Here is a 26,336-nt window from a genome sequence, read left to right as displayed (position 1 = left end):
CTGTTGAGAATGTGTGAGGTTTCTGTTGGGATGTGTCAGCATGCAGATGTGCTTGTTGGTTTTGTAATCTGAAGCACATGCACAGTGACTGGGGAAAAGTGATTGCAATAAATCCTGGCTATAATCTTGTTGCCTCAATAATGCCAATTGCTCTTCTGAATTTCCTTGTAACACCATTATGTAAGAGCTTATTTTAAAACTGTTTTATTATTTGCTGGCCTCTGATTCTCTGATAATTACTAGAGATCAGGATTTTCTACGGTGTGTCAAGACTCTTGAGTGCATTTCATATTCTTTTTCATTTGATGAACATCTATCCCTATGGGTGTAATTAGGGTTTCATACATATTCTCTTAAATCATCCTTTCTGCCAATGGCCAACAGGTATGATACACCATTAATAGAAGATCAGGATTTGCTTTTAAAAATAGAATTTACCCATTGTAATAAAGGAAATGTAACTATTTTAAGTTTGGAGGAGAAATTATTTTGATTACTTAATAGCATTCTTTTCCCATGGTATTTAAAGGTAAATGAAAGCCGTCCACATTTTAGGGCTTTGATCCACAGCCTTTGATTAATGCCATGCCACATGGGGAATTTTTAGCTTGGTACAAATAAAAATTAAAATCCCATTATTACATACTCTTGAGAAATGTAGTTTGAGAAAGTGATTATTGGGGTGGAATTATGCCCTTGTGGCATAAAATGAAACAAGAGCTGTGGTAGTGGGGGCCCAGGGATGTCACAGCTACATACAAAGGAACACCCAGTCTGTCCTGAGGAATCTCGGGGAGTGCTATTTCGAGTGAGAATGGGAAGATTGCTAGCAGGGATACTCCTGTGGAAGCAATTCTAGAGGGCATAGTGTCTGTGAATATTCAGAGATGACAGGGAGTTTGGTCTCTTACAGCTGCTGCAGAGAGGTGAGGTTGACCCAGGGAGAGGTGTTAGGGCATCATAAACTAGAGGAGCCTGGCCTAGGATGGAATTAGTGAGATCAAGAGAAATGGGTAGCGTGAAGAGGGAAGGGAGGTAGAACTTAGAGGACCTTTTCGTTAATTTGACTTGAGGAGCATCAAGGACCACTGTGGACATGGATGTGGTGTAATGCATCGATGGAGGAATATGGGAAGAAAAACAGGGTTGGGCGGCTGTGGGACACTTCAGCATGTCTGCATGGCATGTGAGACAAAGCTTGAGGAAATCTCAACATATAGCTACGGATTTCATACCAACATATAGCTACTGATTTCATACCAACATGCAAAGGGTTTATAAGAAGGGAACATCTTTCAGAGAAGGCTTACAGTGATCCACCAGGAAGGAGAAGAAAACTTGGGACAGAATGCAAACACAATAACAAAAGCAAAAACAAAACTCAAGAAATAACTGCAAAATGGACTGAATAATCATGATGTCAAATGCTGTGCAAAGGCCAGATAGGATGAGCACTGAGAAGTCCCCTTTGGGTTTTATAGTAAGAATGTTGCTGATGCCCTTGGCATAACCTTCCGGTTAACTGGCCAGGGTGGAATCCAGACACGGTTTGGTTGATCGATGAGTAGGAAATAATGGCGACAGTTGTCTCAGCAAGAATGTCTGTGAAACAAAGAGGCAGATAGCAAGCAGCTGGAGGATGATGGGCAGTTCAACACACTTTCAGTTTTTACTTAATATAGGTGACTGAAGTTAAGCAGTAATGATGTGAAGTTACCAGAAGAGAGCAAAAGCTTGAAGGTGCTGACGGGAGAATAGGAGGAGGCCCAAGAGACTGGAAGATTATGGGGTACACAGTCTGGAAGAGGTGGCCTTGCTGTGTGGTGCACTGTGCTGGCCTAGTCCACAGTCTCCCACATGACATCTCAGTTTCAGGATTTCTTTACTCTCACCTGCTTTAGGCAGCATCAGCATCAGTAGTCTAAGTTACAAGCATTTCCCCAAGATGGGATCTAGCCTGCCCTGCTTCAGTGAAACAGTGATGCTTTCAGAGTTGGGATCATTTCTGACTTGGAAAAATGAGACTACCCTGAAACACACACATGTGCCATCATCCTGGGCTCGGGCCTCTGGCTCAGGGCCTCTGGTCCTGCTTCAATTGTAAATGAGAGGGGGAAGTGGCTTCCAGAGCGTGCTAGTCAGAAGTGCTTTCAGGTACAGACAGCAGAAAGCCTTAGCAGTGACTCCTTCTCATTGGACGAGGAATGCAAGGGGTGCAGTTGCATGCTCTAGTCCTTTGAAAGTTACCTCTGTGGGCACCGTGGTTGACATCACTGTATTTTTTGACTTCTTGTATGGTCACCTGTAGCTGCAAGGGAGGCAGAGAAAGCACTGCCATGCTCATGGTGGGGAAAGGAAGGGAGAGAAGAGCTGGAAATGGCCATTGGAGCAGCTGAACAGCAGCATCTACACAGTATTGCACAGCTGGAACACTTCAGCTGGCAGTAGGTGTGATGTTTCTGTTTTCTCCAAAGCTGAAGAGAGGCTTCTTTTTTGTATCAAGTGAGGAATAGAATAATTGACTGTGATTAAAAACAGGAAAGACCCTCTATGGAGGTTTTGAGAAATTGAGGATGAAACAGTGAATCCTGAGGCATCCCAAGGATCAGTTAGGAATTAGGGATTCACAGGGCACATGCCTGTAGACTGACAGAATGCTGTTCCCTATGGCACATCCCAGTGTTCAGGGATGCAAAGTGATGTTCCTGTTGCTATTCTTGATTCTGGATTCTGTAGGTCAGTGGGTTTTTCTAAGTACAAACATAAGCCCTTATCAAGGAACTGGACTTCTAAAACATGTAAATAAAAGAACAGATAAGGGGACAGAGTATGTACATTGAGGCCATTTGCCAAGCCAGAGAGCAAGGCTTGAGGATATTCACACAGGAAGAGGCTTCTTGAAGATTTATTTTGTACCATTACATTTTCACCATACTTTAGTCTTTTAATAATTAAAACAGGGTAGTGGTGATTTAAGTAATTTTGTGTGCATTTTACCATTATGCAAGATGTACATTCACAAAATAGTGAGATGCTGTTTGTCCTTGCGGGAAGGCCTTGCTGTGTGGTGCACTGTGCTGGCCTAGTCCACAGTCTCCCACATGACATCTCAGTTTCAGGATTTCTTTACTCTCACCTGCTTTAGGCAGCATCAGCATCAGTAGTCTAAGTTACAAGCATTTCCCCAAGATGGGATCTAGCCTGCCCTGCTTCAGTGAAACAGTGATGCTTTCAGAGTTGGGATCATTTCTGACTTGGAAAAATGAGACTACCCTGAAACACACACATGTGCCATCATCCTGGGCTCGGGCCTCTGGTGATGAATACAGTCCTGCTAACTCTACTTACATCAACTCTGTCTATGGATTCTCTGGACTGTTTGTTGTTGCTTGCCCCTGGCCACTAAACCTAACTGGAAATGTTCATGACTGACTTTCTAATAGAGCCTGACTGAAAGTGAGGCCACTGACCTGGGACTCACCACTCTGGTTCTGGCTCACAAGCCCATCCACTCCCTTGCAGGGCTAGGTCACCATTTCTTATCTTTCTTTCATCCACCTGACTCCACTCATCTCAGCTGATGGTTTTGCATCATATTTCACTGAGGTAATGGAAGAAAATTTCCTTCCTGCCTCTTTCATAATCTGGTGATTTTCTTGACTATCTTCAGCATGCAAATCTAACCACCTTTCGCCAGTTCCACACCATTCACCCACAGTCAGCCTTGCATGAGTCTCTGACAGCACTCACTGTTCCTACCACTGCCGATGTGTGCACCTGCAAACACACACACACACACACACACCACCACCACCACCACCACCACCACCACCACCACCACCACCACCACCACCACACCACAACACACACTATTATCACAACAGCCAGGGTGATCTTGTGGCATCAGTCAGATCTCATGTCCTCTCCTTGAAACTCCTGGCAGCAAAGACAAGAGTATTCACAAGCCACTCACCCACTTCCCGCCTTTAGTTCTGCAGACATTCCCCATTCCACACAGCTACTACTTGTTTCTTCACGCATATCAAGCATGCATCTGCCCTCAGTACTGGTTGTCCTTCAGCCAATCTCTTTTCTCTTTCTGACTGGCTTCTCTTATGTATAAAACAGCAGTTCTTTCTCTACAGTCCTCCCATGCTTTTGCTCCCTGTGCACCTATCACCTGACATTTTACTACTTAATTACCTGTCACACCCACCCCATTCCAATGTAAGTTCAGTGCTAGCAAGAACTTTTCGTGGTTTTTGTCTTCTTCTGACCACGGCTATCTCAATGCTTAGCACTGTAGGTGCCAATAATTAGCTAGTAAGTCATTTATCCTAATCCTTGCTGATGTTTCAGCATCTCTAGGGTTTTAGTTTTGGTTTTGAAGTTTTGTTTTGTTTTGAGGAAGTGTCTCATGTATCTCAGGGTAGCCTTGATCTTTCTGGGTAGCTGAGGATGACCTTGAACTTCCAATCCTCAAGCCGTCACCTTCCCAGTGCCAGGATTACAGGTGTGTACCACCATTCTTGGCTGATGGGATTCTGGAAATCAAACCCACAGCTCATGCCTAGTATGCAGGCACTAAATCCCCAGCCCAACATTTCAATATCTTTAGATGAAGTTTATAATGTCTTCTAAAAAATAAGGTGTTCAGACTTAAATTTTTTAAATACTAATTGTAAATATTAACTGAACTCAATTTCTTCACAGCAAGCATTCTCCTAGGGACTAAAGCTATGATGTAGGACTTGGCTATGGATCTCTTTATGAAAAAAAAATCTCATTATGAAAGTAACTCTGAGCTATTTAGGCATTGGTATGCTGACAAGTTAATCAGATTTCAAGTAAAAGACAGCCTCTAGGGCTCAAGAGGAAGAGAAACATGGAGTATGGCTTGTCTATTGCTATTTTAGAAATGCATTTACAGGCAAACAAAACAGAGAAATTTTATTCATTTTGAATTTTTTGTAAGCCCCCAAACAATCTGATTTGTTTTTCTTTTGGTGTGTGTGTGTGTGTGTGTGTGTGTGTGTGTGTGTGTGTGTAATGAGGGACAGAACTGGCACCCTCGCACATGGTAGGCAAGTGCTCTACCACATAGCTGTATCCTCAGCCTTGATTTGCTATTTTGACATACTGGTATTTGTACTGTAGTCATGGCAGGAGGAATCCCAATCACTTCTAAGAGACCACATACTTACCCTGATTCTAATCCTCTGTGATCATGTGGTGTCAGGAATGTGCTTTGTAAAAGCAGGGTTATTAGAGGGAAGCAAGGTGATGCTCATTACCTCTTTTTTTTAATTAAGAAATGTTTTATTCATTTTACATACCAACCCCAGATCCCCCTCCCTCTCTTCCCTCCTCCCAACCCCCCAGCCTTTCTCCCCCAACCCATCCCTCATTCCCTCCTTCAACAAAGTAAGGCCTCCCATGGGGAGTCAGCAGAGCATAGTACATTTAGTTGAGGCAGATCCAAGCCCCTCTCCCCTGCATCAAGGCTGTACAAGGTGTTCCACTAGAGGTAGTGGGCTCCAGAAAGCCAGCTCATGCACCAGGGATGGATCCTGATCCTACTGCCAGGGAAGCTGCTTAAGCAGATCAAGCTGCACAACTGTCTCAATTATGTAAAGGGCCTAGTCCAGTCCCATGGAGGCTCCATAGCTGTTGTTCTAAAGTTAGTGAGTTCCCACTAGTTTGGTTTGGTTGTCTCTGTAGGTTTCCCCATCATGATCTTGATGCTCCTTGCTCATAGAATAACTCTTCCCCTCTTTGACTGGACTCCTGGAGCTTGGCCTGGTGCTTGGCTCTGGATCTCTGCATCTGCTTCCATCAGTTACTGGATGAAGGCTCTATAATGACAGTTAGGGTATTCACCGATCTGATTACTGGGTAATCCAGTTCAGGCACCCTCTCCACTATTGCTAGTAGTCTAAGCTGGGGTCATCCTTGTGGATTCCTGGGAACTTCCCTAGCACCAGGTTTCTCTCTATCCCCATGATGTCTCCCTCTATCACAGTATCTCTTTCATTGCTCTCCCACTCCATCCCTGGTCCAGCTCAACCATCTTGTTTCCTTATGTTCTCATCCCCCATCCCTTACCCTCTATTGCCCCCCTCATCCCCAGTTTACTAATGGAGAGCTCATCTATTTCCCCTTCCCAGGGTGATCAATGCATCCCTCTTAGGGTCCTTCTTGTTACCTAGCTTCTCTTGAACTGTAGGTTGTAGTCTGGTTGTTCTTTGCTTTACATCTCAAAGACACTTGCTCAACTATGTTCACAGCAGCATTATTCGTAATAGCCAGAACCTGGAAACAACCTAGATGCCTCTCAACTAAAGAATGGATAAAGAAAATGTGGTACATATACACAATGGAGTACTGCTCAGCAGTAAAATCAATGATATCATGAAATTTGCAGGCAAGTGGATGGAACTAGAAAATATCCTGAGTGAGGTGACCCAGACTCAGACAAACATGGTATGTGCTCACTCCTAAGTGGATAACAGATGTAAAACTCTTAGGAAGTCACTTTTAAGGAAAATAACAGGCCGCTTGGTCTGAGATTTCAGGACTTCTCTCAGTACTGACTTCAAGGCTGAGTCCTTACCAGAGTTACGCTGGGTTGTGTCCAGGTCACTCTCTTTTGCTGGGCTGTCTGGAAAGCCCTTTTAGTTCCTGGAGTTTGTTCTGTGCAGCATCCTGTCTTGTCTGCACACAGCAACTGGAGTGATTTTGTGTTGGAATCCCACTGCCATTAACACAGATGTGGCCTGAGGGACTTGCTCCAGTCACTGGGCTCTCCTCCCTCAGCCCCAACTCAACTGCTCCTTGACCATGCCATGCCCTGGCCTTTAGTTCTCGCAGTCCCATCTCCCTGTAAGCTCTGCTCTGACAGGTCTCATCATCAGCTCTTGTGTCAATAGCACCATTCCCAGAGAACCCCTCTGCACACCACGATTAAGGCAGCCCCTCTCCAGCTCACTCTCTAGCCTATCAGCACACTGTTTTTCTCCTAAAATTTACCACTGTCCCGATGTATTTCTGTGCTTGCTGCCTGTCTCTCCCATTTCAGTGTGAGCTCCCAGAGTGTGCTGTTTCCAGAAGTACTGACTCTGGTACCGGAGTAGTGTCCGGCTTACAGTAGGTGCTCAGTAACTATGTTCCTTGGATGGATTAATGAATCAGAGGAGAACCAAAACTAAAGGAAAAATGCAGCATCCAGATAACTACTGCTCTCCTGGGAAACCAGGGGGATGCCTTGGACTATGCCTGCTCAAGATCTGGAATGCAGAATTCAAAGCATTCATTGTTTAGTAACTCTTATACTAAAACAATTCTGGCTCTGTGTACTGGTATATGCCTAAAGTCCTAGCACCTAAACTGCTGAGGCAGGAGGATTACAACTCTGTACCTAGCCTGGGCTACACAGCAAGACCCTGTGAAGGATTGTGCTCAGTTCAATGTCCTGACCACACTGGCAAGTTTTCCTTCAGGTCGAAGCCAAAAGTTTAAAAACAATTTCCCAGCATGTCAGTGGTACAGACGAGAGCAAGGAAGGCCTACTGTTCATGGATTAAACAGTAAACAAAGAGAATAAACTTCAGGCATAAGCAATTTATTTTCTACTAAAATTTAAAAGCCAATTTTGCATTAAAAGTTTATTTTTTTTTTTACAAATCCTGAAATAGGCAATAAAAAGTCACCATGCATTTTCTTTTAGACATATTCAAAAAGACAGAAATCAACTGGCATCACATACATACTAGAAATCAGTCTCAGATATAAATGTGTCTTGGTTAATGCCAAAAATACATATACAGGTCTGGGCAGTGTGTATATTTGGTTGTTGTTAGTTTTTTACATATTAATTTAACACTTTTCTTCTACATAGTTTGCTTGGGAACAATCGTGAAATTCCATGTGACCTAGATAACAGGAATCTGCAGCAGGGACTCATTGCTAGAGCACTGAAGCAGAGTTCCATAGCTGTAAATGATTTCACTAATAGGAAAGGAAGAAGACATACGGCCCCCACCCCTGCCATTGACCCTTGTTTCACATTCAAATGACCGCAGTTTGACACAAACATGACAGCTGGTTCAAACAGCTTGAGATTTCAAAGTGCTTGAGTACATATAAATATTATGACTGATCGCATAAAGTGTTGGAAGACGGTTTAAGAAAGGTCCTTGGTTTAACAGCTTGCATTCTCCTTTCTCAGTTAAATAAAAATATCATAATTTTTGTTTCATATTTTGGGTTTAGAGGAGACAGAATAAATAAAAACATGAAGTTGAAGACAACAGAACCAACATTACAGGTTAAGACTGGAGGCAAACTGCTATTTTGCGAAACACTTAAGGTTCAGATTTCTGCAGTTTGATGATGACAAGGCTGATTGTAATCAAGATAAACTTTTGTGATGAAATGGCAATAGCATAGAAAAATGCATCTCCAGAAATGTATTTTACCTCCTACTTTATTTTCTGAGTAGAGACTATAGGGCAAAGCGAGCATTTGGGAGTCAAAGGCATATGAGACAAAGGTCCTTCTTGTACTTGGGACTCACAGTCTCCAAGGCATACCTGCCTTCAAGCGTGAGTTCTTGGAAATGGTTCTCATCTTTACTTTCCAAAGCTCATTCGTTTCTTTTTTGTTTTAATTGTAAAAATTATACATTAGTTCTTTAGGGGTTCTGACCCAGTATTCTGTGGACAAGAAAAACGTGGGATGACTGAGGAAACCATTAGGAAGCTAGAGTGGTAAACAAAAGTCAGAAAGATACGGTTTGTTACTGGCCACGATAGAGTAAGTTTATCAGCAGCACAGAGTTCAAGCAGAGGCTTTCCCATGAGGCTCTGAACACTTCCCCAAGCATTAGCTTCAATTAATGAAGAAGGAGTTGAGAGTGCCTGAGGGTACAGTCAGTTGACAGTGTGCTAGCAAACACGGCCGTGGAATCGATCCAGGCATCATATAAACTGGGCACAGTGGCACATGCTTGTAATCTCAGCACCAGGGAGCTACAGGCAAGAGGATCAAAAGTGCAAGGCCATCCTTAAGTACACAAAAAATTCAAGGGTAGTCTGGGCTACATGAGACTCTGTCTCAAAACAAATATAGAGCAGGAAAAGCAGACAAAAAATAATTGAGAAAAATTGAGTGTGCCCAGGGCCACGCAGTCTAGGAATGACTATGGATTTAAGGGTGGAGGCTTATAGAGCAGACAGAATGTAGAGACATTTTTGAGCAGGCAGGTGGGCATGGAAAGAGAAATGTGTCCATAGAACAAGCTGTGATGTATGGTGTTAATTCTGTGCTTCTAATATTTTAAAACAGGCATACACATAGCATAGGATTCAAACAATACAGCAAAAGATCAAATGAGAGTGAAGTAAGCTTCCCACGGCAGGTCCCATTGTGTCCTCCTCCAGAAGAGGACCACTTACTTATACATTCTTCTGATGACACTTCCTGTAGAAACAAACCTTCCTTTTCATATTAAAAGCAGCCTTCATACAATGCCTTCACTTTTCACCCAGGACATGGAAATCCTATTGTTCTACAGCTGTCTTTCTTTCCTAAAGAGATTGTGGACTTCATTGCTTCAGTCTTTTCCCCAGATGCATTATGTGGGCATTCAGAACTGATGGGTAGTGGGATGTGGTGGCTGTGTGTGCTCTCTTAATACATTCCCTATGATGTCTGTGGCTTTCTTTTGAGATAGGGTCTTGTTATGTACATAGATAAGGTAAGGTGAGGCTAGCTTTGAACCTCTAGAATCCTTTTGTCTTTGTCTCTCAAATAGTTGGGACTTGAGTTGTATGCACTTGGCTTAATGTGTACACTTTCATTGAACTTGTAGTTTACATTTCCAACAGGAAAAAAAAACCCCACATTTAAAGGGTATATTAATTTCTCCTTTGTTTCTGTAAAGAAATGCTCTGACAAAAACATCTTAAGGGAGAAAAAGTATTTTGGCTTATAGTTCCAGAAGGATAGCGTCCATCCTGGCAGGAAAGGCATGGTGGCCAAGAGCAGGAAGCTGCCTTGTCACAGTGTATCTATACTCAGGAAGCATTAAGGAAACAGCAAGTTAGACTTATTGTCTATAAAAACCTCAAATTCCATCCCCTGTAATGTACTTCCTCCTGTGAGACCCCACCTCCTAAGCAGACCCAACCTTCCCAAGCAGCGTCACCAACAGGGGACCAAGTTGTCAAACACATGAGCCTATGGGGGACATTTCACATTCAAAACATAACAGAGCCTTAGAATGTTGTCACATGATCCTTTGCTTGGAAGCATTCTGTGTATTTCTTTGTATTCAGATTAGAGTCCAGTCCTGGTTGTTATGACCCTGTTTAGACAGGGCTCTGTCTTTTCAAAGCCTTTTGGGAACTTCTGTTCTGGTCCCCCATTCCAGCCCTGCTGCTGACTCCTGTGCCATGCTGTCTCCTTCACCTTGTAATGAGAAGATAGATGCACCTTTGTCTTTTCCTTCCTGTCTCCAGAAGTGCTTCCTTCTGTCCCTCATGCACTCTTCCTCCTCAGTTCATGACCTCAGCACCAGCAACTTCTGTAGAGACAACTCTAGTCTAACTTAGGCTCCCTTATTAGTTGCTTTCACAGAAGATAAATGATATCTGTCTGCATTTTGGCTACTATCTCCCCCATTACCACTGTTTATTAGTTAATAATAACTGAAGAAGTTCTAATCTACTACAACCACTGTGGTCTCGGTATACACACAACACATGCAAACATGCTCAGCCCAGGAGGTTTCTTGTAACATAATTTCTAAGGATTTAGCTGGGGTTCTTGTGCCTCTATTGGCTAAGCCAGCATTCGACCACTGAGCTACACAGTGGCCTGCCTGCCATCATGTTTTATGGGGCATTGTCTTTAATCCAGAATTTGGAGAATTTGGAGTTTGACTTTTCAGTTAATAAAAGATTTTTTTTACATTTCTTGTTTTTTCAAATTAACTATAAAACTCCTAGAAGGTATATATGAGCAAACAAAAACAAAAAGGTTTTTTTTCCATTTTATAGCTCAATTGAGAGGGTTATATTTTAAGAGAAAACTAAGCTTTTCTGATTCCATTTCAGGCTTCGAAATGAAACAAAGTTCTCTTCGGGAAGAGTACTCCTCCATGCACACAAAAAAAGGACTTTCTATAACACGACAGAAAGGTCTCTGGTAGGTCTTAAAACAGGTGAGATGGTTTTTATCCCACTCCAGACAGGGTTTCTCTAAACAAACAAATAAAAACTCACCAAAACAAAACTAACCCCCTCCCCCCCCCCGGTGGGGGTGGGGTGGCACACTCCTTTAATCCCAGCACTCACCTTGACTCAGGAGGCAGAGGCACAGGTAAGTCACGTCTTTTAACAGGATTGAATTAAATGAATCTGACTGGATTCAGTGTACTTGATGAAAAACTGTCTCCCCAGGTCTTAGCTATTTTAGATGTAGTAATAATCTGCCCCTATTCTAAGAGAATTCTTCACTGTTAAATTACTTCTCTCTTTACTTACTAATGCTTATTAACCATGGACCTTGAATTTTAAATGTTTCCTGAAGAGGTGAGTGACCCTTTACAACAATTAATTCCTCCCATTATTTTTGATCATCCTAGGGCTTCATAGGAGTTTACTGAACTCGTTACGAAGGAATTTTTTTGTGTGTGTGTGTTTGGTTTTCTTTAGCAGTAGTTGGAGGTTTTCCAATGGTAGCTTTCTGACAATAAGCCCTTTGTGCACTGCTCCCTCAGCTTCCTGCAGGTTCTGGAAGGAGGGGACAGGACTGCAGTGGCGATCAGCAGTCCAGCCTCCTGCCTGCCTTGTCCATTAGCTCCCCTGGGCTTTAGAGGCAACTGTGCTGTGTATCTTCAACAGTAGCTTTCCTGTATCTGAGTGCCACAGGGGCTTCCTCATGTAAATGGCAGGTGAATTGAGGGTAAAGTCCGTGGGAGATAAGCGACGTTCCTAGCAAGTTCCACAACAGCACTTATTAATCACTTTTGCAGCCACCATTTGACAACAGGGAGGACTTTGATTCTTTGACGTCACATAAAAAACTCGAGGAAGAGGCTCACCTCCTCTGGGCATCTTCTATCACAGTCCAGCTTCACTGGGCAATTCTTTCTGCTCATGGAGAGTGAACAGAGTTCTTATAATTTAGTGGAGTTTTCTAGCTGCTTCATGTTCTAGTATGTTGAGATGAGGTAAGACATGCTATATTTGGTTCCTGGATTCCAGTATGTAATGGTATCCGGAGTTCATGAATTCCTCTCTCTTTCCAAGGCAGACTCAAAAGTGTCTTCTGTTTATTCTTTTGCCTCCTAGGCCCTGAGCAAAGGGTTCCCATGCACTCCTTTTCCCTAACTGCCCTTGACAAGGTCTCCTGCGGCCTCCATTGTGCATAAGGCCATAGTCCACTAGTGTCTTCCTCTGACCTGGGTCCTGACCACCATTTAGTGTGTGGAGGCACCACTTACTTTCTTCACTTGCCTTCTGAGGCACTAACTTTGTGTGGCTGTTTCCCACCTGATGCCTGAGGCTCCTCCATCTTTTTGGATGGCTTCCTCTTTGTCTTCCTGACTTTATTAGAAGTCATCTCCGGACACACAACTTGGTCACTTCTTTTCTAGCGGCACCTTCTCCCTTGATGGCCCCATCTTGTCCTTGCCTTGAAACCACCAACATGCCAAATTCCTTTCTCTAGCCTCTGTATCTGTCCTGGGCACCATGCTCACATGCTCTCTACTTCAGAAGGTTGTCTGGCAAACATCTCAAACCTAACTTGAGCCCAGCTGCCCCAAATTCTTCCCATTCAACTGGCTCCCCCTCTTTTTAGTAGTGAGAAGTGAGAAGCGAAAGCCTTCATGCCATCCCTAAGCATTCTCTCAGTTTTGTGGCTCGTGGGTAGTCTACCTGGGATACTATCATTACTATTCCCTTGTTTCAGCTGCCTTTGCCTGTGGTGGGAATTGCCACAATGGTCATCTGCTGCCATCTATTCTCAGAAGAGTGACTCTTTAATCATGTAAGCAGCTGACTCCATTCCCGTCTTCAAAATCCTCTACCTACAGCCAGAGCCAAAGTCCTTTGAATGGCCAGACAGGCTCCTCCATGTCTGGGCTGCCATCCTAGCCTTCTGTAGGCACCGGCTTCCTTCCTGTATGCTGCTGCCTCAAGGCTCACTCTGACTTTTCATCTGGTGTACCTGCTGATGGTGCCCTCACTAACCGCAGGTCTTGCTTTGAAGGTCACCAAACAAAGGCCCTATTTCATAGTGTCTAATGTCTCCCAGTACCTCAGGTCTGCCTTCTGGTCTACCTGACCTTCTCAATGATGTACTTATTTTCCATCTTATTTAAACCTGCCTCCCCGGGCATACTCCCACTCACACAGGCAATCCTGAGGGCAGGAAGCTCCCTTACAGCTTATTGTTGTCTCCTTGATACTGAAGGAATTCCCTCGGCATGTGCATAAAATGAATACACAGTTTAAAATGCTGTCATTTCGGGGCTCCTGAGGTGGGGGTGAATCCATACTATCTGCTGAGAGCTGAAACCGTAGCAATACAAGAATTGTAGTATGTGGGCTGACCAGGCAGCAGACACCAACTGAGTGGCATGTCACTGAAGACAGAGAAAGGAACAAGAGTTGTCCCTGTGATCATAAGCTCACAAACCTCCATCCACTTAAAATTTTTATTATATTTAATATATAAAAGGGAAATTAAAATAATCTGTATTGACATATAAAGAATACTGATTGCAGTCTCCTCTCTTCTCCTCTCCCTGCTCCTCTCCCCTACTCTCTTCTCCTCTCTTCCCTTCTCCTCTCCCCTCCTGCCCTCTCCTCCCTCACTTCTCTTTATGTTCCAGATGGTCTGGAATTGGCAATCTATACCAGGATGGCCTCCCACTCAGTAATCTGCGTGCCTCTGTCTCCCAAGTGCTGGGGTTAAAGGTGTGTGCCACCATGCCAGCCAAGTAAGAGCTCCTTCTCTGCCCACCGTAGGCCTGAGAGAAAGCAGCAGCACGGCTCACCTGGGCCCCCGTTTACTTTTGTCAGTTGCACCTCCCCCTCTTACTGCCAGAGTTGATTGCTAACCCGAGTTTGGTGTTTACCATTCCTACAACACTTTTTCTACATATGGATTCCTAAAACACAACAGCATTCTATGTGTTCAAATGGTATAGAATGAAGATTTTCTTCTTTTGCTTTCTTCACAGGTGTCATCTGTGTTCACACACACACACACACACACACACACACACACACACACACGTAACTGTTTAACTGTTCCTTTCCATTTCTGTATAACATGCCCCTCACTTGTTCATTGCATTGTTAACTTCCAGTTTTCCTTCATTTGACAGCCTGTACAACAGAACTTTCTGGAATAATGTATATGACTGTATTTTTACTCTAAAAGGACCATATCCACCAGGCAGATATGGCTACTGAGACCTTGAGGTGTACCTGGGAGCTAGAGGCTTGACAGTATCACTTATCTAGTCTTAATTGATATGGTTAATTGAGCAATGAATGAAAACGTACTGTATTGTCTCAGATGTGAGCGGAATTAATCTTGGGAGTACCTGTCAGCTGCTGTATCATTATTGTGGGAATCTTTCTAGAATAAGGAAGGACTCAGGTATCAATGAGAGAGGAAGAGAGGAGATTTCACTGTTGGACTAAAGCAGGACAGCTCCTGAAATGCTTTGATACCTACTTCAATTTTTATTCTCATTTTATTTTCTAAAACCACAAGGTGGGACAGGCAAGCACTAAAGACTTTACTGTGTATATGTAGCACAATTTCCTCTTCCATTCCTCTATGGCTGCACACTTGGCTGTGCCCAGGACCTCACTGTTTTCAATACTGCCATAATAAACATGATGTGCAAGACTCTGTGATCTCTTGATATGCAAGAGTGACACAGCTGGATCACATGGTGGATCAGGCACTGGCTTCTTAAGGAATTAGATTTCTATAGTGACTGGAATATTTTACATTCCTACCAGTACTGTGTAAGTACTTCACCAGCACTTATTGTTACATGTTTTCTTCTTTCTTCTCTTTTAATTTTTAACAGGGTTTCTCTATGTATCCCTGATTTCTCTAAGTATCCCTGGTTGACCTGGAACTCACTATGTAGATCAGGCTGGCTTTGAACTCACAGAGATCTACCTACTCTGTCTCCTGAATCTTTTGGTTAATTTGGCTAAAGGTTCATTGATCTGGTTTATCCATTTCTTTCTTTCTTTTTCAGATTTGTTTACTTCATTTGTATGAATGTTTTGCTTGCCTATGTGCATGCCTGGTGACTTTGGAGGCCATAAGAGGGTGCTGGATCCCCTGAAACTGGAGTTAAGGATGGTTTTGAGCCACCATGTGGGTACTGGGAACCAACCCAGGTCCTCTGCAAAAACAAATGTCTTAACTGCTGAGTCATCTCTCCAGTCTCTTGTTTATCCTTTTAAGGAGCCAATTCTTTGCTTCTCTGATATGTTGTCTAGTGTTTTTCATTTTCGTCTCATTAATTTCTGCTCTGATCTTCATTATTTCTTTCTGTGTACTCTTTTTAATTTTGTAGACTTTTCTAGAAATTCAGAAACACTGATACTTTGGTAATCACATGCTAAAAACCTAGTTTTCAAAAATACACATGTCTTTTGACATATATGAGAAGAACACATCTTAAGGCTTTTGACCTTAAGGCCCAAACAGCAGGAGATAATAGGCCAATGTCCCACATGCCATCTCATCAATGCAAAGAAATAGAGTCACGAGAACTGGACACAAGGAGAGGGGAACCCAGCCCGGCGCCAACTGGGAGACTGACTTCACAGAGGTAAAACCAGGCCTATATAGCTATAAATATTTGCTAGTTTTCACACATACCTTTTCAGGATGGACTGAGGCTTTCCCAACTAAACATGAGACAGCTGTCATGGTGGTCAAGAAGCTGCTGGAAGAAATTATCTTGAGGTATGGCCTCCCTGTGATTTTGGGCTCAGATAACAGGGCTGCATTTATCCCACAGGTAACACAAAAATTAGTTAAGGCTATGGGGACCAGCTGGAAACGTCACGATGCTTATCATCCCCAAGGTTCAGGCTAGGTATAAACAGAACCCTGAAGGAGACCTTAACTAAATTAACCTTTGAGACTGGCAATGGCTGGATCTCTCTCCTCCCCTTTGCTCTTCTTTACCGGGTTCGCAATTCTCCTTACACTCTAGGCCTGACTCCATTTGAGATCATGTATGTCAGGCCACCACCCATTCTGCCTTCTGTCTGCTGGCTAAATTTAATGACCAAAGATTTCTCTCCTCCCTACAAGTTCTGTCTCAGGTGCGGAAACAACTTTGGCCTCAGCTGCGTACAGTCTATGAGAAGGCACTGCCTCTTAAGCCCTACCGGTTCTGGCCAGGGGACCTGATAATCATCAAGAGACACAGGAAGGAGACCTTAGATCTGGGCTGGAAGGGACCTTACACTGTCACCCTGAAAATGCCCACAGCTGTCAAAGTGGATGGGGTCCCCACTTGGACTCATCATTTCCATGTGAGGCCTGTGGACCCGCACACTGATCCTAAGGACTATGCTCCAGAGGAATTCAACTCTGGACTTTGGAGGGCCAATGCATATCCACAGGACCCTCTAAAACTGAGAATCCAGAAGGTCACTGACCCAGATAAGCGATAGGCTTGTCCCTATGTTTCCTTAGCATACACCTGCTGGGCTTTCCAGTTAGGTCACCATGGGGACTAAGACCCCTACCTATCCGTTAATCTCACATGGAAAATCAATGCTGGCTCAGTAAAGTTCCTGAACCAGACTTCCCATGTAGTCCCTTTAGGGACCTGGTTTCCTCATCTATACTTTGACTTGGGGACACAAAGTGGACTAGGGTATCTGATGCTAAGTTACAAAAGGTCACCCATTTTTATGTTTTTCCTAGATATGATAGAGATAAGGCCCAGATAGAGACCTATGAGAGAGCCAATGACTTTCTATGCTTCATGGAGCTGTGCCTCCACAGATCACACCTGATGGAAGGTCCCAAAGGATGGAAACTTCACAAGGAGCCCAAACAAACAAACAAAAATCAAGCCACAATCCCAGCACTAGGGGACTTTAGGCAAGAATACTGTCACAGATATAATTTATAGGGATGAACACTTAATTTTTATATGATTTTGTTAGTCTAACTCTTGTGAACATAGCTGCCATGAACATTCTTGTACACCTCCTACTATTCATATACCAAGGTTTATCTAGGGTTATTGATGTACAAGTTGAATTAATGAATTACTGGGCGTGTACATCTTTATTACATTAATTGAGCCAAGTGTTTTCCAGAGTTCTAATATATGTTCATACTTGAATTATTGAGCAATTGAGGATCTCTCCACATTGTGATATGGATTTTCTCTATTTGACATAACCTGATCCATCACCATTTTGGAGTAGAGGTTACCCCAGCTTGGTAGCCATGGCAACAAACTGAGTAGACCAAAGAGGTAGCCACTTCCTTGTAAAGGGATGTGGGGAAGTGTCACAGGACCATCATCATGATGGGGAAAGACATTGCAGTGATGCAGTTCTTACGGGGTCACTCATGTACAATAAGTGAACCCTGGCCCACACTCTGTAAGCCCAAGAGCCTCACTGGTTTTCCAAGCTGAGTTTCACTGGAATTGCTCCTTTGGTCTAGGTTTGTGTCCTATCTCGGTTGAAGAGACATTTGTTCATAACTCCCTAAGTTAACATATACTCCAGTATATTTTACAGTGGCTGTTTTCATTGCCACCATATGATGGAGTTTAATCTTTTATTTTCTTGTTTGTTGCCATTCCTGCTGCCTTTGGGAAATTCACACTGGTGTCTTTTGTTGTTGGATCACTGTCTTTTTCTTAGTGGTCCTGAGTTGTTCAAGTTCTCTTAATTCTGTGTATTCTGGAAACCAATCCTTTATTAAGCATGTGTGTTACAAATCAGTCCCTCCACATTCATGGTTTTTTGGGTTTACTGGTAGGCAGGATTGTTCAGTGTGTCAAATTTTTTACATGATCCGCTTCAGATGTCTCCTGACATAAATCTTTACCTATTTGTCAGCAATTGATTCTCCTTTATTTTCTTCTGAAAGTTTTATCTCCTACGTTTAAGCTCCTTAGTCCAACCTGAAGCTCCAAATTATACTTCCCATAATTGCTTACATAGTGAAGTAGCTTTGTTTTCTTTGTTATCTGGCAATATATTAGAACAAGAGTGTGGATAACATCCAGTCAACCTGCATTAATTTTTCACTGTTACATTCACTTATATATGTTGTGTGCATGTTACTGGTGGTATGTGTTTGTGTGCCATGGTACACATGTTGAAATATCAACAACAGCTTACGGGAATTGGTTCTCTCCTTCTACCATGAAGGTGCTGGAGACCAAACTAAGGTCATCAGGCTCAGTGGCAAGCACCTTTACCTGCTGAGTCTCTCACCAGCCCCAACCCACATTGTCCTGCCTGCCTGCATGCCTGCATGCTAGAATAGGGCACCACATCTCATTACAGATGGTTGTGAGCCACCATGTGGTTGCTGAGAATTGAACTCAGGATCTCTGGAAGAGGAGTCAGTGCTCTTAACCTCTGAGCCATGTCTCCAGGCCCCAACCTGCATTCTTGAAGTAAATTCAACTTGAGCACTATGCACATTGTGAAATTTAATTTGTGATTTTTAAAAAATATATTCAGAAGTAAAGAGTGATTTATTATTTCCCTTGATTTAGGTCTCAAGATTATTTCAGCCCAACAAAATCTGTTAATGTTTTATTTTTAAGAACATTTTGCCAGTATTAATACTTCTGTAGTACCAATGTATTACTGTGTGCTTAGATGGCCATCCAACTATACACTTGATATTATGAATTTTATTCTAATATACATACATATATAAATATATATATATAATTTATATATATAAATTATACTTCCATAAAGTATTGCATATTTTTAAGAGCTTAATGAGAAGCCAATAATAAATAGATTCTTGTAACTCCCATCACCAATTTTAGTAAGGGAGTCAGGTAGGCAAAATAAAAAAAATAATCCTTTCAGTTTAGAAAATAAATAGAGCCTTCATGATTTCTTTGGTGTCGGTCTGTGTTGGCAATCTGATTTTGATCTTTTGAAAAGTGTGCATATAGAAAACTTGAGGGCTTTCCTGCTGAGATCAGGAACAAGACAAGGAGGTCCCTTGTCACCATTCATTCTTTAGATCACACTGAAAGTTCTGAATAATAAAGTATGACAAGAAAGGGAAATAAAAAACACAGGGAAGCAATAAGTAAAATTGTAATCATCGACAAGTAACAAAACTGTCCATGTGAAAAATCTGATGGAATCAACAAATAATATGTATTTGACCCAATAAATGATGAAGTCTCAGTGTAGAAGGTTAATATACAACTATATGGGGGAGAACAGAGGGAGGTCACTACAGAAGGAGAGGGTGGGAAGGAGGGTAAAGTAACAGTAAGGATGTCTGAAAAAGCCATACGAATCATATTACTTATTTAACTGAAATGACACACAACACACACATACACAGAGTTTAAATGAAGTTAGTCTACTTGGGCTGACAATGCTCTGCACAAGAGCTAATAGACTATCTAACAAAAACTCCACTACCTGGTATGAGAAACACCCTTCTGAGTTGTTGGTCAGGGGAATCCAAGAGATCACGCAAACAATATAGGCTATTGCCCTTGGTTGCTTATCAGAGATTGAAGGCGAGTCCCTATTGCTGAAGACTCGTCGTACTTTGGACACAAGGCCCAGAGTACCTGAGCTGGATCTGACATTAAAGCCTCCACCCTTAGGACTAGCTTTCATAGTACTGGAAGGTGTTATGCAAGCTTCCAAGGGAGGGAAGCAACCAACAGTTCTACCCCACTGTGCTGCCTATGAACCACAAGGATGGCAAGCCTGGCATGATAACCCTAAGGGTACAGTAGTGGAGTTTATATCTTGGTGGTAACCAATAGCTCTCTAATTGGAGTTAAGGCCTGCTCAACAAGAAGGAAATCATGCCTGGCACTGTAAGCCTAGCCAACTGCCTTTGGCTAGTGAGATCCTGGATCTCAGAGGAGAGCCTACAACTGCCACTTTACTAAACCAGCATCAGTCCTAACTGCATTCTAATAGTTATCTTTATGTCCCTTAGGTGCCCTGTCCCTGTTGGTACATCTACAACACAACTCCTGCACCTCAGGCTCAGGGACCACAGCAGAAGGGGGAGCAGAAAGTGTGAGGAGCAGGGAATCTGCTGACACAGTCATCTCCTGGAAATGACAGAGAAGCTACACCCATGATATCTCAACAATATGGCTGCCTAATCAAAGGTGAAGATGTACAAAACCACAAGACTTGCTAACATGAAAGGGAGGAATTATAGGGCCCCATCTGTAAGATGAATTACTAACCGGTCTTATTAATAAAAAAAACCCAGAGCCAGATATTGGGGTAAAAACAGAGAGATCAGAAAAGCATAAAGAAGCCAGCCATGTTCTTTCCACTTGGAAATCCTCAGCCAAAGAGACCTACCTCCTGTATACCCATGCCTATATGCCTTTCTGTTCTGCATCTCACTTCCTCTCTCCACACAGCTACATCACTTCCTGTCTGTCTGTACAGACCCCCAGACCTCTATGGTTAGTGCTGGGCTCTGTTCCCCTGTGTGGCCTTGAACTAACAGAGATCTAGATGGATCTCTGGCGGGGACCAGCCTCAGCAGTTTCGGGGGTCCAAAGGATGGGATACCTGGAAGGCGCAGTAATGACTCAGAGACAGTGCTCGCGCAAGCTGGCAGGTCACTTCGGGCTTCTGTAGTTGCTAAATAGCTTCTTTGCTACAGTTTCTTTAGCTTCCCTAGCTTCTGTTTTTGCCCTGGTGACCTCAGGCTTTTATTATCATAAGCAAGTGAGAACAGAAAGAAAAGGGGAAATCACCCAATACAGAATGTTCTCATGATTCCAAAGATTATTCTTAGAAAATCACCAATATATTCTTTATCATCTTTTACTAAACACAGGAACTATCCCAGACTTAACACTAAAGCAAGCATAATCTATTTTTATTATTAATGATTATACAATCTTCTGAGCACTTGACCCAGAGGCTAGCAACATGCAATTTCACAAAAAAGGTAAAAATAAGAACAGTGGTCAATGTACCAGACAGTCATTTCCTTCTCACACAGTCTGCTCTGACCTCAAGACCCCTGTAGCTGTCTAAGTTCCTCCTCAGCCCTCTGCAAACACTAAGGCCCATGACTGGTGGGCCACAAAGACCTCAGACAAGAAATCTCTCCCTGCAAGTCAGCAACTTCTGTCCTTCGGTATCCTAACAATTCCACGGTAGACCTGATTCAATTTTCAGAGCTTCCATGAAAGGAAGCTCACCTTTCCTGGCAGCTCTTTTCAGTCTAGGAACCCAGTAAAACTTGCAGCAATCACTCCAACCATTACCACACTGTCTCCACACTCCTTCAGGAGGAGTCAAAATATCTAGATTAAAGTTGCCATCTCCCTTTCTTGGTGGAGGCCACCATTTTCCTCTTATTCTAGGTTCCCACACTTTCAGTTTGTCATCCCATCTATATGTTACTCTGTCCATAGTCTTCAGCCAATACCCCTTAGGGTCTCAAGTTTTACACAATGCCCTTGGAATATCCTCAGAAACTGAATTATTCATCATGGCCAATTTGAGTCCAGTGTGTTGATACACATCATACTATGTGCTATAGTTGACCACACATTTGGTACAGTTTATCCAAGCCTGAAGAGCTTCTCCAGGCTGCAGGTTCTTTCCCATGAACTGCATAACTGCCTTAACCCCAGCCTGGGTGATCATCTCTGTATAATTTCCTGTGAAATTTACTTCACTCCTTTCCTGCATCACAGAAATCACCATTGGTCTAGGAACACAGAACATGAAGATCAGATAGAAGACTAGTATTACAAGAGGTATTTATATGGAGGAGGACATGGCATGTGCACGCCATAAACCATGACCTTGGGACATGTAGGCATGTCTGCCTTGGCCCTCTAGAAGCATGCTAAGAGAAGATCTGGAGGGGAACACACGGAGGGTTGATGGTCCACAATCTCAGGTCCCCTTTTCTCCAATCTCTGCTGGCAGCATGCCAGCCATCTTATATGCCGTTCCCGGCAGATCTCTGCCTCCCGAATGTTAGGATAAAAGGTGTATGCTACCATTGCTTGACTTTTATGTTTAATATAGTGGCTAGCTTTTTCCTCTGATCCTCAGATAAGGTTTATTAGGTTGCACAATATATTGGGAGACACATTGTATCACCACACCCACCCATAGTTAAAAAAAATACTATAAGTACCACGTAATGCTAATTAGAGGGGGAACTAGTTTTTCTTGGGGAAGAACAACCTAATTGGCTAGCCAGTACCAAGTGATCAGTCCTGAAATCATATACATAACAAGTAACACTAAACAGAAGGAACAGGTTGCATTTACATATTTAGGCAGACACACACACATTAAAGAGAAACCATGATTTTGAGAAGGAGCAAAGTTTCATACATGGGAAAGATTGCAGAGAGGAAAGGGAAGGAGGAAAATGATGTAATTACATTTCATTTTAAAATTTAAAATAATTATAAATAAACAAAAGAAAAAATGCTCTGAAATCTTTGAAATATTTAGATTGGATCTAACCTGGACTTAAAAGTATTTACAGTGTAAATAGCTATTTTATTTTTTAATCCCCTTATTATAATAAAAAACTATTAACATCTAATCAAAGAAATGAAATGATTTTGAAATGGTTCAATTTGTGCTGCTCAGGTAGTCATGGGTGTGGGCCCATCAACTAGAGTGTGGGCAACCTATGGGGGACACACCCTTAAAGAAAACTGATACTCCCTCTCCCAGAAGTCATCAACCAGCAGTATTAAAGGGCTTTTCTCACATATTAATATGAAGAACTATGAATGTGTCTACCATAGGCCCCTGTGAAGCCATAAACAACAAGGAAGTGAATGATAAGCTTATTTGTAGCTGCTGCATATCTCTATCTGGAGGATTTTGATAGTCTCTTATCAAATATATTAATGCCTCTGTTTCCCCATATTTCTTAACATTTGGAAAGCGCAATCCCTAAATGAGACATGGTGACTCAGTTCTTGCCTCCAGCATCTACAATGGCTGCTTCCATCTTTGCCAGATCACTTTGTAAAATGGATGAAGGCTCTCATGCAGAAGTCTGTTTGTCTAGAACTTACACTGGCGAGAAGCACAGACCACATGTAAGTAAGTCCCCTATATATTAAAGTAATGGTGGCATAGCTGAGGGCTGGAAATTCAGCTCAGTGGCAGACCACTTGCTTAGCCTGGGTGAAGGTCTAAGTCCTATTCTCAGTACTGTGAAAAAGAAGTCAACACCAATGGTGTGGTTTAAACCAATGCTTTTGTCTTGATATCTATAATCAAGAAAAGGCCTGAGTTTTGAGCAGGTTAGACAGAATGGAAAGGGCACAAGGACACCATATAGAGACAGATCAGCTTAAAGATAAAATGGTTGTGGCATTGCAGTCTACCCAGCCAGCATTTATGACCTCTCTACTCCACATGCTCCTGGTTTTCGCAGCACTTGAGCTAGGCACTATCAGATCAGAAGTCCATTGCAAGGGCCACTTTAATATGCTCATTTACTGAGAGAGTAAAAGTTGCAGGTACTGACTGCAGTAGTTTATAACACATAGAAGGAAAAGTCAGGGTCTTACCCTCAAATAACCATACAAATTATGCAGTCATACAAATCGCTTTAAAAGACATGCTACTGCAGGTTGCCTGCTACTGTGTGATTTGACTATGCATTGGTGTATGAGCCAGATCCACCACACCCTGATAAACAGAAGAAGGAGCTGACAATGCTCATTGCACAGACAGCTCCATTGTGTGCACCCGGCCTTTGGGAAGAGGTGTTCCTCAGACCTGGCTGAATTCTCAGAGGACTGGGAGAGCGAGCTGGAAATGCTTTTCTAGGGAGATGACTGATGAAGCTGTCATCAGTCACCAATTCTCAAGAAACAAAGAGCCCTTGATTCCAGCCTAACCTGGGGATATACTTGTTAGTTCTTCCACTTTACTTGCCCCTGACTACTAGGTAGAGTTCATTTGCTTGTGACTGCCAGATACCTGACTACCAACCTACCATCTGCAAGCAGAGACAGGACCTCCTCAGAGGGCTTGCCCAGAAGTAGAGAAGTGGGAACAGGTCAGGCCTTTCTCACACTAAGTGGACTGAGTGTATTTATGAGTGCACATGCATGGGGGCCAGAAGTCAGTCTCAGGTGATCTTCCTCAGACACCATTCATGCTGAATATTTTTGAGACGGGGTTTCTCACTAGCCAGGAACTCACCGAATAGGTGAGGCTGGTTGGCCAGCTAGCCCCACAAATCCAGCTGTCCCCAAAGCTGGTATCACAAGCATGTAATACTAAGTCCAGCTTTTAAAAGAAATGTTGGTCCTGAGGACAGAACTCATGTCTTTGCACTTGCAACAGTTTTACATTGTGAGCTAGTTCTACAACACACAAAGAAGTATTCATGAAGACTCAGAAAGCTTAAAAAACAGAACTTCTGAGAGTTTTGTATATGTGATAATTGTTAACCTTAGTATTTTATCTCCGTTGTTTTCCCAGAATTTCTGTAAACTCAACACTTTGTTGCAGAATTTTAGTCATTTCTTTTTAACAATTTAAAAAAATTTAGTTTGTAGCTTCTGTTTGATAAAGGAATTGATATCAAATGTTACCATAGGAAAGATCCACTAATGCAGCTGAAGGCTCTTAGATTGGGCTGTGTTGACTTGTGGGATCATCCAATGTATTAGTGCCGTTAGCTATATGGACATGTAATCCTCACATTGCAGATATTTTGCAACCCTTTTGTGACTGCTTTACAGATATTTAAAATTGTGTTCAGAGTTCTGCTTTGCTGTTTAATAAAAAGCTGTTTCAGAAAAAAAAAACAAAAAAGACAGAACTTCTAAGTTGGGTGTGCAGAACTCATCAGTTAATGCTGGAATTATAAGTTCAGACTTCCTCATGAAACATTTTGTTTCTACTTCTGAAATTAAAACAAATCAAAAATATTTCCTTAGTTGACATACACATAATAGAGAACATGTTGAATCTTAAAAAGAAATGGGTGTATTTATTTTTATGTTATGTGTTTAAGTGTTTTGCCTGCATGCATGTGAGGCACTGCATGTGTTGCTGGTGCCTGCAGAGGCCAGAGAAGAGCACTAGATTCCTGAAACTGGAGTTATGGATGATCATACGATCCATGCCATGTGAGTGCTGGGACCCTAACCTGAGTCCTCTGCTAGAATGGACAGTGCTTTTTACCACTGAGCCATCTCTCCAGCCCCTGAATCTTTAAAACAACAACAAGACACCACATTTATACTGTTTAATACTGGAGACATAGGACTTACCAAGTCTACCAGGATGCATTATAATTTGTATGACATGTTCACCTTGATGACTTGGTGTTTTCTATAAAAGCAGTTTACTTCTTCTTCCTTCAGGGTTCAAAAACAATGACAAATGTGCACACTATTTTGACAGGAAGAACTGATGTGGGGGTTGGGCATGTTACAGTCTGGGTGTGACATACATGAATGAACTGGGGCTGGGTACATTCTTCAGTGACTAAAGTGATATTCATGGAGAAAACTGATGAGCCTTGAGTTCTGCTTGGCCAAGGAAAACATAAAGATTATTATTGCATAAATGGAGGATACGCTTACCACAGTGGAATTCTAAGGTTTTAGCATGAATTCATAGGTGTGATCTTATCCAAGCTAGGGAGACATAACCCTCCAGTCAAGAACAGAAGGGCATATGAAAGTAAATCACTATGGAAAAATAGTCACAAATGGGATGTTTTCATTAGAAAAATGGAGAGATTTGGAAATGTCAGCTTTCCAGAGCCAGTTTCATGAAACCCAAACAAACAAGCAACTCTACTCTTATCTGTTATAGTCTTCTATGATCAGATCTGCTTCCAGCATTTTCTATTTTCTATGCTGTGACTGTTACTGATTGAAGGGGCTCTAGCAGTTCGAGCATGGCAAACACTGCAGACAGGTTTTGCTCTTTTACCCTTTTCCTCTCCCTGGCTAAAAACCTTACCTTCCTAAAGCTAGCCTCCAAGGTCTATTCCCTTATTTGGCCACTGACTTATTCCAGAGACAAAATACT

The 26,336-nt window shown here is 42.5% G+C and overlaps 1 long non-coding RNA gene across 3 annotated transcripts in view; it reads right to left on the bottom strand.

The window, feature by feature from the left end:
• Nucleotides 1–5,434: 5,434 nt before the first annotated feature.
• Nucleotides 5,435–26,336, bottom strand: part of LOC131913116 (uncharacterized) — a 69,541-nt gene continuing 48,639 nt past the window's right edge. For all 3 annotated transcript variants that reach the window (XR_009379818.1, XR_009379816.1, XR_009379817.1), the window contains 2 exons: nt 6,206–6,338; nt 5,435–5,855 (listed from right to left, as the gene is read on the bottom strand). This is a non-coding gene — a long non-coding RNA (uncharacterized LOC131913116). The remainder of the gene's footprint in view (nt 5,856–6,205; nt 6,339–26,336) is intronic.

Source organism: Peromyscus eremicus, chromosome 6 (genome assembly GCF_949786415.1).
Source record: "Peromyscus eremicus chromosome 6, PerEre_H2_v1, whole genome shotgun sequence".
NCBI classification, from domain to species: Eukaryota; Metazoa; Chordata; class Mammalia; order Rodentia; family Cricetidae; genus Peromyscus; species Peromyscus eremicus.
This window is presented reverse-complemented; position numbering and strand designations above follow the sequence as displayed.